At 38.0% G+C, this 15533-nt stretch overlaps 1 protein-coding gene across 2 annotated transcripts in view; it reads right to left on the reverse strand.

Moving 5' to 3' along the window:
• The window catches only part of PSMB2 (proteasome (prosome, macropain) subunit, beta type, 2), a 40125-nt gene that overhangs the window by 14661 nt on the left and 9931 nt on the right, over window positions 1-15533 (reverse strand). The window lies entirely within an intron of this gene.

The following is a 15533-nucleotide window of genomic DNA, read 5'->3' on the forward strand; positions in this document are numbered from 1 at the left end:
ACATTTTGGGATATAGAATGTTCATGGCACACATGTAAACTTTCCTTAAATTAGAAAGAATGTTTTCTTCTTTCCAACTCTTGTGCACATTCAACTGCTTGTATATTACTTCTCTTATGAAAAAAGAAACACTGTAGTGAATAAGAAGAGTGTGAAATTCCATAAATTTTACAGCTAAAGAAAACAGTTGTGATAAATACACTGAAACAACAAAATCAGCGATAAGAGAGAGTCTGGGCGGTGACAAGCAGCGGTGTGACATCTGGCGGAAGCCAAACTCACAGCAAGGGGGAGAGAGGTGGGCGTGAGGAAGCATCCTGCCGAGCGTGGACACAGAAAGAGAGGAATTGACAGTCTTCCTTTGGAGCCAGGCCAGCCTTCGCCACCTCTAATTGAATAGGACGATGTCGCTATGAGCGAGGTGCCTTGGAAAAGATGCGGTTTCTTTTGCGATGTGCTGAACCTTGGAATGCTAAGCATTGTGTGAAGCCGACTTGCATTCCCGGTGGGTCAGTAATTTGGAAGGAGATGCAGTGCCACTAAGGGGACAAAGGAGTTTGCCTAGTGATGACAGTGTTTTAACCAATCGGCGCCTGATATTTATTTTAGTCCAGTTGATTTTCAAAGCTGCTTAAAATCCTATCTCTGGCACTAAGAGTGTTTATAGAGTTAGAAGGCACCTGAGAGCTGGGTGAGTTCACCCACATCTCTTTTACAAATGTGGGATTCAGGTTCAAAGAGGTGACAGTGACTTGCCCTAAACCATACAGCTAATTACTGTCAGTCAGGATCAGAATTCAGGTTCTCAATACTGAGTCTGTGTGCTTTTCCAGGAAACTATGCTGCCTCCATAAAATGGAAATTAGCGTGAAAATATGATTTAATATGTAAAATCACTCAAATACTTTAGAAGGTACTATTTTGCACATCAGAGTCTATTGTTCTTTATTTCATGCATCATGTCTAACGTGAACTGTAGTATTTTACATCTTAAAATGGCAATTATGACTCTCTTTAGGGTCTAAAATAGTGTAAGACATGTTGTTGTTGTATACCATTGAGTCGGTTTTGACTCACAGTGACCCTGTATAGGGTTTCCAAGGCTTTAAATCTTTGCAGGAGCAGAAAACCCTCATCTTTCCCCTGCACAGTGGCTCGTGAGCTTGAGCTACAACTGACCTGTGGTTCACACTCTAGTGCTTATAAGTACTCAATAAATATCTGGGTTATAAAGGTATACAACTGAATTATTTTGTTTGTCGTAAGTGCCATCAAGTCAGTTTTGATTCACAGTGACCCTGTATAGGATTTCCAAGGAGTGGCTGGACTTTACGGTTAGCAGTTCACTGCTTATCCTGTAAGCACCACACCAGGATTTTTTTTTTTTTTCCTCACTAATTTACTACTGCCCAAATTTTCAACTTCATTAATAAACAAAATGGATAAATTACAAATAAAGTAAAAAAAAAAAAAAGTGGATCAATTGTTATTTTCTTACATTGGTGTACTGAACTCTGAATCAGAAGTACGATTCCAGTATACCAACAGAATTCACCAGCTATCTGCTTTGGTTGGGTTTGGTGATATAATTGTAAATTTTCTATTTCAATTTTGCCATTTTAATTAAAGGACTTTGTACCTACATTGGAATTGCAACTACTCCAAGCCCCTAAAACAACTTCCAACTGCCCTCATGACTTCAGTACCATTTCTAGCTCTTAAACATCAGTTTCATGGATGGCATTGGGGCAGAACTACCTGTTCTTAATGCTTACGTAATATGCATGGAAGCAGCAATCAAGAAATCAAAGGACACATTACACTAGACAAATCTGTAGCAAAAGAAGTCTTTAAGTGTTCACGAGCAAAGACATCAGTTTGAGGACTAAAACCATGGTATTTTCAATTGCTTCATATGTATGTGAAAGTTGGATTATGAATAAGAAAGACCATAGAAGAAATGATGCATCTGAATTACAGTATTAGAGAAGAATAATAAAAGTACTGTGTGCTGCCAGAAAAACAAACAAATCTGTGTTGGAAGAAATACAGCCAGAATGTTCCTTAGAAGACAGGGTGGCACGACTTCATTTCTTCACTTCTTATACTTTGGACATGTTATCAGGAGGGACATGTAAGGAGAAACACATCATGCTTTGGTGAAGTTAAAAAAAGAAGGGACCCCTCCCCCCAACAAGATGGAATGACACAGAGGCAGCAACAATGGGCTCAAATGTTAGCAACAATTGTAAGGATGGCACAGGACTGGACAGTGTTTAGGTCTGCTGTACACAGGGTCACTATGTCAGAACCAACTGGACAGCACCTAACAAGAAGTGATATAGAATCATTTGTACCCTGATTTTAATCCTTTTGGAAACACTCCTTTTTAAGGAAACCCATGTGTAGAATCAATCTCATTGTCTGATAACACTAACCCCCCCTATGGACAAAAGCATATAAAGACTTCAAACAAATTCTAGGATAACTATAAAATCCAACTTCATTTCTACACTTGGAATGTGAATACATTATAAAAACAACAAATACTTAGCATTTATGAGGGGGTTTCAAAAAGTATGTGGAGGAATTCCATTGTCTTCAATTCCATTTTCCCCCATACTTTTTGAAGCTTCCTTGTACTATGCAAGGAATATTGTGCCAGGCGATGAAGGTGATGCCTTGATCTAGAAGAAATTAACAAGGTAGACAAGGGTAGAAAGGATTCTAGAGAAAGGAAACATCACAGGTGAAGGTAAAGAAAGATGGTGAGACATGGAATGTTTGGGTGTTGGTGAGCAAAAGACATGTGTACTTGGAGAACTGAGTGCATTTCAATAGGAAGCAGAGAGGAACTAGGAGGATAGGAAGATAAAAGGATACTGTTATAGGGCTAAACTGTTATAGGTTCTAAAGAGTATGAACTTTGGTACATAAACCATGGAAAGCTTTGGTATGTAAAGGCAGTGAAGATCTACTACTCCCATCCCCCTGCTAATCCAAGCCTTTTACTGTGTCTCAAGACATTGATTTATTGGTGCCAAGGAACTCTGATGTCTCAGGATTGATATTCCAGCAAACTCATTCTCCCCTAGTCCGCTCCACCATTAAAAAGAAAATTTTTAGGTAGGAAAGTAATACAAACAAACTTCCCTTTTAGGATGGTCACTGACAATTAGAAGGAAGATAAACTGAGATTAGGATAGAAAGCAGGAAAAATAGAAGAGATCACCACAGTCCAGATGGAGATGATGAGGAACAAACAAAGAAGAAACAGTGGGGATGGATGGGATGATATGGAATATGAGCCACATTACAAAGGTAGAACCGACAGAGACTTAATAACTAGAAGAATAGAAGAGGTGAGGGAGAAAGAAGCCTCTCAGTAAGGTGGTAGTACAAATAAAAAAAAAGCTCAATTTGAACCCAATGAACATTGAAGAAGAAAATCATGTATAGCCAAAGCCTTGAGGCTAAAAAGAGCCAGCCCTTTAGACTATTTTATGTACACAAATTCATCAAATTTCATGCTTACATGTTAACTTAGTTAACATAGTTAAGGGAACAATTGTAATAGGCCATTATAGCAGATGTATACCTCGGTTGCTATAAAACAAAGGAGGTGAAATATGTGTGGGGAACTGAGATAAAAAAAAGTCCAGAGAAAATGTCCCTGAAACTTAAAATCTTATCTGTTATATTATAGCTATTAAACATTAGCTACAGCACTTCACAGCAACAACAATGTAAAGATATTTCACATGCATATAATAAGGTATTTTCAATAACCTCATATGCGTGCGGAAGCGGGACAGTTAATAAGGAAAACCACAGAAGAACTGATGCTTTTGAGTTATGGTGTTGCAGGAGAATACTGAAAGTGCCATCGACTGCCAAAAGAACCAACAGATCTGTGTTGGAAGAAGTGCAGCCAGAGTGCTCCTTGGAGGCCTAGATAGCCAAACTTCATCTCTCACACTTCGGACATATTGTCAGGAGGGACCAGCTGCTGGAGAAGGATATCATATATGGTAAGGTGGAGGGACAGAGAAAAAGAGGAAGACCCCCAGAGAGATGGATTGGTAAAGTGGCAGCATCAGTGGGGCTCAGGCGTGGCAACAATTGTGAGGTTAGCCAACAATTGGGCAGTGTTTCGTTCTGCTGTGCATAACGTTGCTATGAGTCGGTACAGACTCAATGGCACCTCACAATAACAACATGTAAAGATGTGGAGTCATGGTGTGGTGCTGTGGTTAATGCATTGGACTGCAAAGTTGGTTTGAATTGCAAGGCCAGCTGTTCAAATCACTAGCCACTCCTTGGAAACCCTATACAGGGTCGCTATGGGTCAGAACCGACTCGACAACACTCAACAACAATGTAAAGATGTGAAAGCACATTCAGGAAAAAATGACTGGCAAAGTGGTGAAGTAGGCAAAGGCAGGAATGTAAGAGAGAAGACACAGCAGATATGGGGAAGAGTAAGTATTTAGTATAAATGGGAATGGGAAAGGAGAGAAAGCAGGGGCGATGACATGAAAGAAAAGATATGAACCAGAGAGACTGTGAAATTCTAAATATACGAAGGCAGTTCTGTGGAGGTAAGAAAAATTGAACCTTTTCTCTCAAGCTGGACCTCATCCCATTATGTACTGTTGCCCACTCAAAAAGAAAGTTAAGTGTTAGAAGTTGAAAACCATTTCCTTTTAGTCCTATGGTTGAATAAAAGTATGAGTTTAAAAGAATTGGAATCAAACAACTATATTTAGTCTTGTTTCAGAGACATTTGTCTTTGTTTTTATGCATTGAAAAAACTAGAATTTAGAATTATGAAATTCTCATACTAAAATGAGACAAAGAGGCAAGCATGTCTCAAGCTATGAAAATCTTTGATTTTTCTGAAGCCCAAGATAAAATAAAAGAAACTTTGCTCTAAAAATGAAACTACCCAAGTTTTCTTTTTCCAGTTCCCTTTCACTGGTCATTTTCCGAAAGTTTGATGCTGGCAGATTACATGCCAAAATTTAACAACTATTTTTGCTTTCCTTAAGTAATGATCAGCTTATGTTCAAATTTTTTGCTGAATACACTAGCAAAATGGTTGAGTTCTTAAACTTCAGCTCAGGAATGTTGCTGCATTTACAGCAAACACATTTTACATTTTACATTTTAAACTTTAAATGCAATACACCTTTTAAATTATATTATTATTTGAATAAACTATAACTTTTAAATCCCATAAGTCATATAAGATAGGAGCCCCAGTGTGGTGCTGTAAGGTAACCACTGGACTGACAACCACAAGGTCAGTGGTTCAAACCTACCAGTGGCTCCTTGGAAATCCTACACAGGGTCAGTGTGAGTTGGAACCGATTCAACAGCACTTACCAACAATGATATAAGATAGGGATGTATTTTTGTTCAAACCTGGCTTCATCACTTCACAGTTGTGTAACTTGGGATATTCCCCTTAGCCTTAGACCCTCAAGTACCTAGTCTGTTATGAAGGGGTAATAAACCACTTGCCCACAAAGTGGTGAGGAATGAAAGGACTCAGTTGTGTAAAAGTGCCTGAGAGAAGGCTTGGCCCAGTGTACAATGGTGTGGCGCTATGGGCTAATGCATCAGACTGCAAAGTCGTTTGAACTGCAAGGTCTATGGTTCAAGCTCACCAGCTGTCCCTTGGAAACCCTATACAGGGTCGCTATGGGTAGGAATCGACTCAACGGCACTTAACAACAACGTCACCTGAATCTGAATTTTATAACCAGAAATTTAATTATGCATTTAAAATTTCTTTTATAAAAACTGGATTTTAAAGTTCTTCCTCAATAATTCCAAAATTTCTCTAAATTTAACTTCTCTAAAGCCATCTCCAACCCTGATTTGTTTGGTTCTCCCATTAAAGTTGTAACCTTATCATAATGAGAAGTTACGAAATTTAATGAGGTGAAACACAACATGGCACAGATGCCTTATTATACCAACTAGTTAACACAGTATTTGTTTTCTACATTAATTTTACTTGCTAATCAAAAATACTGCTTTTCCCCAAATAACATCAAAATAAAATTGCTGATTGTGCAATGGCAAAACCAACACCAACATGTTTGCAAAAAGACCACTTGAGTTTTGCTTTTGTTTTTTCATGAGCTGGCATTTTTCAGGGAAAACTGAAGACTACACGTATACTTTTATGTTAGTTCTCAAAAAATTCAACTGGAGAAGTCATGTTTTATACACCACCAGGCATCTATTAAGTTGTACATGTTATGTATATCCACAAATAAATATGTTGAACATCAACAATGATGTTGAACATTTATCATCTCCCTGAATTTGTCTGTTGGAAAGATTATATAGGACTCTATAAGGTGGCATCAAAAAGTTAGTGGAAAATGGAATTATTTTTTAGCTTCATTTTTCCACAAACTTTTGAACCCTCTTGTATATGACTGTATGAGGGAGCTTCAAAGAGTTCTTGCAAAAATTCCATTATCTTTCAACTCAATTTTTCCACAAACTTTTGGAAGCCCCCTTATATGTATTTTCAGATGTCTATAGCGACTATAGCGTAGTGGTTATGAATCGGGCTGCGAACCGCAAGGTCAGCAGTTCGAAACTACCAGCTGCTCCATGTGAGAAAGATGTGGCTTTCTGCTCCCGTAAAGATTTACAGGCTCGGAAACCCTATTCAGGGTCGCTATGGGTCGGAACCAACTCGATGGTAATTAACAACAACAACAACATAGCGACTAGACAGAGTGCTGGTGTGGCACTGTAGGATAAGCATTTGACTGCTAACCTCAAGATTGGCCATTCAAACCCACTAGCTGCTCTTTAGAAACCCTATACAGGGTCACTATGAGGCAGAACCAACTCAATGGCACTGAACAATAACAATATAGCAATTTGTGTTATTGTTAAGTGCCATAAAGTCAGTTCTGACTCCAGCTAACGAATTTGATCCATTGATCTTGCAGTTCAAACTGACCTTGTGGTTCAGTGTATTATCCCACAGCACCACACCAGAACTTCATACAGTAACTAGATATAGAATATTATGAAATTCTGGGGAAAAACTATCCAGGAGCCCTTCTATTAGAACAAAGAGTTCCCCGTTAACATCTCAGCTCTAACACAAGTTACTCCTATAGCTTCACTCTCTCCTTGCTTCCTTCAGACTTTCCCCAAACTCTCATATAAAGAGTAGCCAAAGAGCTAACAAAATCAGATCTGATTGTATTAACCTCCTCTTGGACACCAAGTTAAAATCCAAAGCACCCTATTGCTTTTAGGATAAAACTTTTTTTAATCAAAGTCTTTGTAACCTATACTACAATTCTAGTTTCAACCATTTTACCATTCCCCCATATTAAACTACTTTTGATTGTAAGATATATATATATATATATATATATATATATATATATATATATATATATATATATTTTTTAAAAAGTATATTTAAAGGTAATTAGGAGCAGGGGGCTCAGAGAACTACTGTTCCCACCTAAAACATGGTTAGGAAACCACTGTGCCTAACCTAACATTTTCTCGTACTCACACCTCCTTGGTCTTTCCCTTTACATAGATACCCTTTTATTTCACTGTTGCTTTACTAACAGCTAGTCTTTCAAGACTCAGGTTAGGTCTGTGTTTTCAAGGCACCATGTGTATATGGCTATTGTAATACCTGTCATTGTGCATTCTAACTGACTGCTTATATATCTATTTCCCCAGAAGGTACATGCTGAGTTTTGTACCTCTGTATTCTCAGCACCAAGGAAAATACAGATCTGCTGAATAAATGACTATTAGCAGCTATGCAACTTCTTAGAATAAGAAATCATACATATTGGGAAGCATTAAAAAGAAAAGTGTGACATTCTGGTGGGTCATTTCTGTCTAAAAAGATTCAGAGATTATTACATCCTCTCCCTTTAATTTCCATTTAAATTAATCCTATTTGTGCTGGTGTCTACACTCAAAAGTGATAGTAAATCTGAACTTTTATTTTTCCTTGTTGTTACTGTTGTTAGGTACCACTGAGTTGTTTCTGACTCACAGTAACTCTGTCTACTCACATCAGAATGATATGCTGCCTGGTCCTGCACCATCCTCACAATCATTGTTGTTTGAGCCCACTGTTGCAGTCACTGTGTCAAGTCACCTTGTGGAGGTTCTTCCACTTTTTCACTCTCTACTTTACCTATCATGATGTCTTTTTTCATGGACTGGTTGGTCTCTGCTGAAATGTTGAAAGTAGGTGACATGAAGTCTTGTAATTCTCACTTCTAATGGGCATTCTCTGTAATCCTCCCAACACAGATTTATTTGCTCTTCTGGCAAGTCCATATAAATATATATTCAGTATTCTTCGCCAACACTACAATTCTCCTGTGGTCTTCCTTATTCATTGTCCAGCTTTTGTATGCATATGAAGCAACTGAAAAGATCAGAGCTTAGATCAAGCACTCCTTAGTCTTCCAAGAAACACCTCTGCTCCTTAACACTTTTAAGATATCTTTTGCAGCAGATCTGCCCAATGCAATGCAATATGTTCATTTTATTCTCTGACTGCTGTTTCTGTGGGTATTATGAATGCTAGTAAAATAAAATGCTTGACAACTTCAGTATTTTTTCCGTTGTTTTTCCTTAACTTACAAAAAAAATTACGTTGTGCTTTTCCACCACCTTGTCCTTCATTTTAATTTCCTTAAACTTTGGTGCAATAACACACAAAAAGTACAAAAAATACACATGAACAGCTTAAGCACTTAAGTGAACACGCATGTTAACCATCTCTTAGGTCATGAACAGAATACTGTCAAAAAAAAAAAGAATATTGTCAACCCTATGTCTTTCCTCACTACCCTACACTTTAGATTATTGCTTTTTGGGAGACAGGAAAGAAAATCTTGTGGGATTTTCTTGGAAATCAGCTCTGAATTCACACCTCTGTATGATCCTGAGCCAGAGAAGGTAAAAAGCGGTACCTGGGATGCCAGGATGTATGTGTGTATACCTGTGAGTGAGAGGACACTGGTTTAAAGCAATTTAAAAAGGTGGAGTGTGTGTGTAAACCTGCATTTCTAATGGTATAAATTTTCAAAGTAACAATTGTTCTTAGTAAACAGACATAGTATTCTGCTGCTCCAGGCTTAAACCTAACCTTATTTAGAAAACCATTTTTAAGACACAAGTTTCAAAATACTATAATTCTAGAACCATTACTTATCTTGTTTCACCCACATTGTGGACAGGAAAAATGCCTTAAGTGAAAAGTCAGCATTAGGGGTTGCACAATTCCAGCCATCCAACCAACACAGGGGTTCTCTGTGCTCACAGCAGGCATCCAACAGGGTAGCACATAGATGCTCTCTGAGTGAGAAAGCAACACCTTCTCACATACAACCCCCTGGAGAGAGAGGGGAAGGGGAGGGGGAGGACTTTACACCTGCAAAACTCCTAACTTGATCAGCACTAGGGCTGGGAAAAACAGCACATATTAAGAAAAAAAAGGAAGAGGAGGAAGGAAGGAAGGAAGAAGGAGAAAAAAAAAGATTACCTAACAAAGCCAGAAACTTTCAAAGAAGGATCTTCTTAAACCATGTTTTCTTCAGAGACTAAATGTAATGGTTCAACAACTATGATCTTTGCCTTCTTAATAGATTTAGTCAAACACTTCGATTGTATAATGTATAAGCAAAGTGCTTAAAAGAGCAGCCGTCAAAATTCTCATTCCTCTTGGTAGAAAAATACTGTAAACACAAAATGTTGTCGTATTAATTAAGATATCTCAATTTCAAGGCACATCTGTCCCTCAGTCTTCAGGCAGTCAAAGTGACCAATAAAAATAGAGTAGCAATAAATCCAATGAGACAGACATGCACCTCTCCCAATCCTAAGAAAAATTCCTGAAAGGTTTCTCCAGTACCACTGAATATGCATTTAAATGTAGCAATGTTTTCAGTTTTCACTGTGTCCTATAAAGGTTATGAGACACAGAACTCAGTGAAAGTCCATAATTAACTGGCCAGCCTAGTGAGGTCTGATAGGGAAGAAGGCTGCTCTCCAGGTCTAAAAGGACAGAGGCTTGTGTTAAAAGTCTAAGAGTTTCATGATGAACATCTTGATTTTTCCCCCGTTACCAGAAGTCAGGCAACTCTGTCTGTCAAGATGCCCAGGCGTTGTGGCAGCAGTGTCAAGGGTTGCCATTTGCTCCAAGGCACTGCCATCTGTGGCAGCACAACATTTTGTCTCCGGAAAATAAACACATCTGCCTTTGCCAGTGTCCTCCCACTGTGCCGCCCATCTGGAGCAGGTGAGCTGAAAGGCAAGCCCAGGCATGGATGAGACAGGGCAAGCAGGGGAGAGGAGGCCTCAAGGGAGATGGCACAGGGAGGAAGAAGGCAGTGCTGCACTATGTCACATCCTGCTAACCGTATCCGCCAAAAAGCAAACAAAATGAAATTACCCCTGTTAGTGATATTTTAATCACATATAATAAATGGTTGATTGTGTTTAAGGGACAAGACCTGCAGAGTCAAGCTTTCACCTGGGCCATCTGTTCACAAGGTCACATGGCCCCATCAACACATTAAACAGATGATGTCTTTGTACCAGCCACTAAAGGTACAAGGAAAATAACTGGTGGGCAGACTAAAAGGCTCAAAGCACCAAATTTCTTCTAGGACACCATACCTGTCCACTCATAACCACACCAAATACATTCACATTCAGCCCAGAGTGCTGGGACAAGCCATGGTCACTTGTACCTAAAATTGGTTCCTATATATTCTTTCTCTTACACTGAAAATATAAATCCAAGTCTGGCTATGATTGATATCAGATCTTTAAATTTTGCTTTTTAATCAAATTATTTACCCCCCACAGTTTTCCAACTAGCTCACAGCAGATCTACTGCAAAACCTCCTAGAGTGGGGCTCTTTTGACTATACCACTAGTTTTTGAGTTAGAGGGATGGGGGCAGTGGAGCCCCCTTTCAAATAAGATCTTATACAAAATTCCAATATATAACATAAAACACTTCAGAAAAAGTTTTATGAAAACACTTATGCTAGTGAGTCCCAAAGACAGCAGTGCATTCTACACCAAGCCTTGCCACGAACTCCACATTGCCCACATACATCATACCTGTCTCTACAGCTGCAAGATGGAGATGGTGCATGATAAAAGATCATTTAGAATTGCGTGACTGGCTATGTGCCACATTGTTCACCTCAAATAAGAAGTAGCCCCATTATGTGTCACTCACTTTCCTTTTAGAGCTTACTAATCAAATGATGAGAATCTAAATAAGCAGCCCTCAAACATTTATCTTTTATGTAGTGAAAACTATGCCAATAATCCATATTTTAAATTTCAAAATAACCCTGTCAATCTAAATAGTTCTTCAACGATGGAGTCATTCATTAAATACAATTTACCAGGGAAGTATCATTCATTCATTCAAAATATATTACACCAATGGTTAATCCTCAGGTCTCATAATTTGATATATCTGCTCACTCCTTCCTTCTAAATAGATGAAGAAAATGAAGTCCAGCAAACATAGTGAAGTTATTTAAGATTATACAAACTAATATTACCAGAGAAGGGATTAAAATTATGGTGGTGTTGTTGTTGTTAGGTGCCATCTCATAGCAACCTTATGCACAGCAGAACGAAACACTGCCCGATCCTGGTGTACCTGTGTCTAAATTCAGGTTGAGGGAAGTCTCTTAAGTAATCTAAATTGAGGAGTCAAATTGATAGTAAAAGCCTAATAACTCCTTTGTAATCTGCTCCTTGGGGTCTACCCAGAAGCAAAACAACTTACATGTACACATGAATTCTAATGAAAATGAAAATGAAGGCTCTTGGTCCAGCCCCCACCCCGCACCGCACAATTGCCCATGTGTCTTTTTTTCTTCTGCCAATCTCATGTCTTTAATTCTTAATGGAGAAGTAACATCCATTCATTACTACTTTAATAAATTATTTTCTAGTGAATAAATGCATAATAACATCTTCAGTGTTTTCTGTGGACCAAACTGGATGACATTTATTTAACAAAGATTTATTGAACATCTACAATGGACATAGAGTTATACTAATCTATATAATCCTATGTGGCTATCTTGACATCGTAACAGAATGGAACAGTTCATGTTCCCTCAAATGCACAAACATACAAAGTTTCAGAAAAATTTGTGGAAAAATTCTGTATCTTTTAATTCCATTTCCACAAACTTTTTAAAGCAAAAAACGCCCCCGCAAGTATGTACACTGGAGTACTGGTGTGGAGCTGTAGGATTAGCACTGGACTGCAAGGTTGGTTTGAATCACAAGGTTAGTGGTTCAAACTTACCAGCTGCTCCTCGGAAACCCTATATAGGGTCACTATGAGTCAGAACCAACTCAATGGCACTTAACAACAATAAGTACATTAATCCAGTAACTAATAAAGCAAAAACGCATGAATATGTACGATATTTGAAGTTAAGAAACTTCTCCCCAACTTCCAAAAGAACTTTCAGTGATGACAGAAATGTTCTTTATCTGTGCTGTCCAATATGGAGCTATTTAAGCCACATGTGGCTACTGAGCACTTGAAATGTGGCTAGTGTGACTCAAAAACTGAATTTTTAACTTTACTCAATTTACATTTAAATAACCACATATGACTAGTGGCCACCTTATTGGGCTGAGCAGATCTAGAATAAAATCTAGTACAAACAGGATGTCAATATTGGTTTTCTTCTATTTTCCCTATCAAGACCAGTAGTATACCAGGATTCCTCTCTAAAATAGCATCATGAAGTATCATCCATAGAAAGCTAACTTTTAGTTAATAAATTGCTTCTTCAACCAAAGGACAATAGTAGCATAAAAGCAAGCTGTTGGATTATAATCAATGTAATGAAACAAGGTATATCAATGCTTGAATGTAAAACCGATGATGTGCCCTGAAAACTTTCACTCAATCCACAATAAAAACCTTAAAAAAAAAAAAAAAGCAAGCTGTTAATCAGTTACATGTGCCATGTAATGGAGTCCTGGTGTGGCGCTATAGGGTAGGTTGACTGCTCACCACAAGGTCGAAGGTCAAACCCACCAGCTGCTCCTCGGAAACCCTACATAGGGTCACTGTGAGTCAAAACCGACTTGATGGCACTTAACAACATGTACTGTGCTAAAGGAATGGATTACCTTGTTTAATCTTAAAATAATTCTGTGAAGCAGTGCTATTATTTTGTAGGCTGAGAAATTAAGCCTTAGGATTTGTCCAAAGATACACAGGTAGCAAGTTAGTAAGCAAAGATTCAAATCCAGGTAGTGTAATTCCAGAAACTACAATGCTAAGTTGTCCACACTTAAATGAACCACTTTTCAAAAGATTAATTATATGCTTTGCGATCAACACAGGTCCTCCCTACTCTACGCCATACCCCTCCTCATACACACCCAACAACAGGTGGTAAACTGGAATCAAACAACGTGCACTATCAACTTACACTTGTGCACAGTTCCAGATGACTCAAAATAAGTCTCATGTGCCAATTGGTATGACCTTGAAAATGCACTAAATTTAGTGATTTGGGACTTTTTAGGAAAACTGAAAAACAATTACCACCTCTTTCCCCAGAATAAATGAATGAGATATAAATTTGTGATTGAACACATAGAATGAAATATAAATTTGTGATTGGACACATAGCACAAGGCAGAGAGAGTCAATATTTACTAAAAGCTCCATGGCACCGCCTACAAGGGATATTTATTTAAAACATCAAACATTTCTGCTAAGAGAAGATTAACTGGATTCAGTGCATTTGCATGAAGCATACTGCCACTCTTATCTCAGTTCTAAAAGGAGCTTAATTCATTTAATATCTGTAGCCTTTCTGACAAAATGTCTATTGTGCCTGAAGCTGGGATTCTTATTCCATTTCTACCTGATAAGTCAAAGGAACATTTAACACAGAAAGCCGTAACATACTCTTTGCTGAATACCATCAGAACTTCTAGGTGGCAGGAAGGTTCATATTTAGCCTATTTTCTTGTCTCAAAGAGTGAACAAGAAAAGGTATTGATCTTTCACCTAGATCAAAACACTAAATTTGTTCCTTCTCCCAATTCATCCAGCTTCTCCTCAAGCTTCTGATCTTTCAGATTGCACAAGACCCTTGGTCAAAACTAGCATTGAGAAAGAGATTCTATTTATTGAGAGTAGTCCCTGGGTGGTGCAAACAGCTAATGTGCTTGGCTGCTAACCAAAAAGTTGGAAGTTCAAGTCCACCCAGAAGTACCTTGGAAAAAAGGCCTGGGGGTCTACTTCTGGAAAACCAATAATTAAAAGCCTTATGAAGCACAGTTCTATTCTGACACACATGTGGTCACCATGAGTCAGAGCCAACCAGATGGCCATTGTTTTTTAAAATTCATTTATTAAAATTATTAAGTTCTGAATCCAGTATTTTTAGGCACTAGAAAATAAACTACATTAGAGGTGTCTATTAAGAAACCTTAAAAAAGAAAAAAACACATTGTAACTCATTTTAAGCAAGTATAGATCACAGCAAAACCAAAACAAAAATTTGAAGAGCATCTATGTTCTAGAAACACTATTGAAGAGCCAAGGAGGTGATTCCAGGTGGAGCAGCCACACGGTTATGGCACAATTATTAAAGCTTTGTTTGACCTGCTGTGTGACTTGGAGCTAGTACCTTTGCCACTTTATGCCTTTCACTCCATTATCAATGATAGAGAAATAGCTACTATCTGTCTCAGTGGGATAGTGAGTAGATTAAATTATTAAGCAAAATGCTGTGGGCAAAAGATATATGAATGTTAAGTATTATGATTTACAAGCATTCATTTTCCTAGCACTCCTGTGGGGTTAGGAAGTTATCTCGATTTCATAGATGAGTAAACAAGGCATAAGGGGTTACAGTCACATGGTAAGGCTCCATTTACTTAGTTCCCGTGGGAAGGGAATAGCACATACCTTTAGCAATCATATGAACCTTCTTGGCACATCCTACACAATCTTTAATACATTTAATCCTTAACTTAGTGTTGTATCTTTTAACATGCCACCAATGGAACAGACACAGCTCTATGAAAACGAGAAGGCCAGAAGAAATGAGGAAGAACAATTCTGTGTGCTTCAAATGAAAAGTCAGAGAAACAGATAAATAATCTCAGATTTTTGGAGAAATAAAAATTTGTGTTATTTGTAAGGTTTCACCACCTCCATTAATTACTAAGTAGGGACCTTCGACCCAAGGAATTAGAAAGCACAGTTTACTATGGAAACATTTCAGGGAAACAACAAACAAACAAAATACCTTTTAAAAAGGCTGTCATAGACCTTCATATTGGTTTGCCCCACTCAAAATTTTTGGGAAGGCAAATTTACCTTCTGGATTTTAATTAGCAACTAGGCAGAAAGAGAAAACAAACCCTAAAAGAATAAAGAATGACTGTGTAAGTAAAGGATAACAACAACAACAAAAAAAAGC

The sequence above is a fragment of the Chrysochloris asiatica genome, unplaced genomic scaffold (assembly GCF_000296735.1).
Source record: "Chrysochloris asiatica unplaced genomic scaffold, ChrAsi1.0 scaffold00106, whole genome shotgun sequence".
Lineage (NCBI taxonomy): Eukaryota > Metazoa > Chordata > Mammalia > Afrosoricida > Chrysochloridae > Chrysochloris > Chrysochloris asiatica.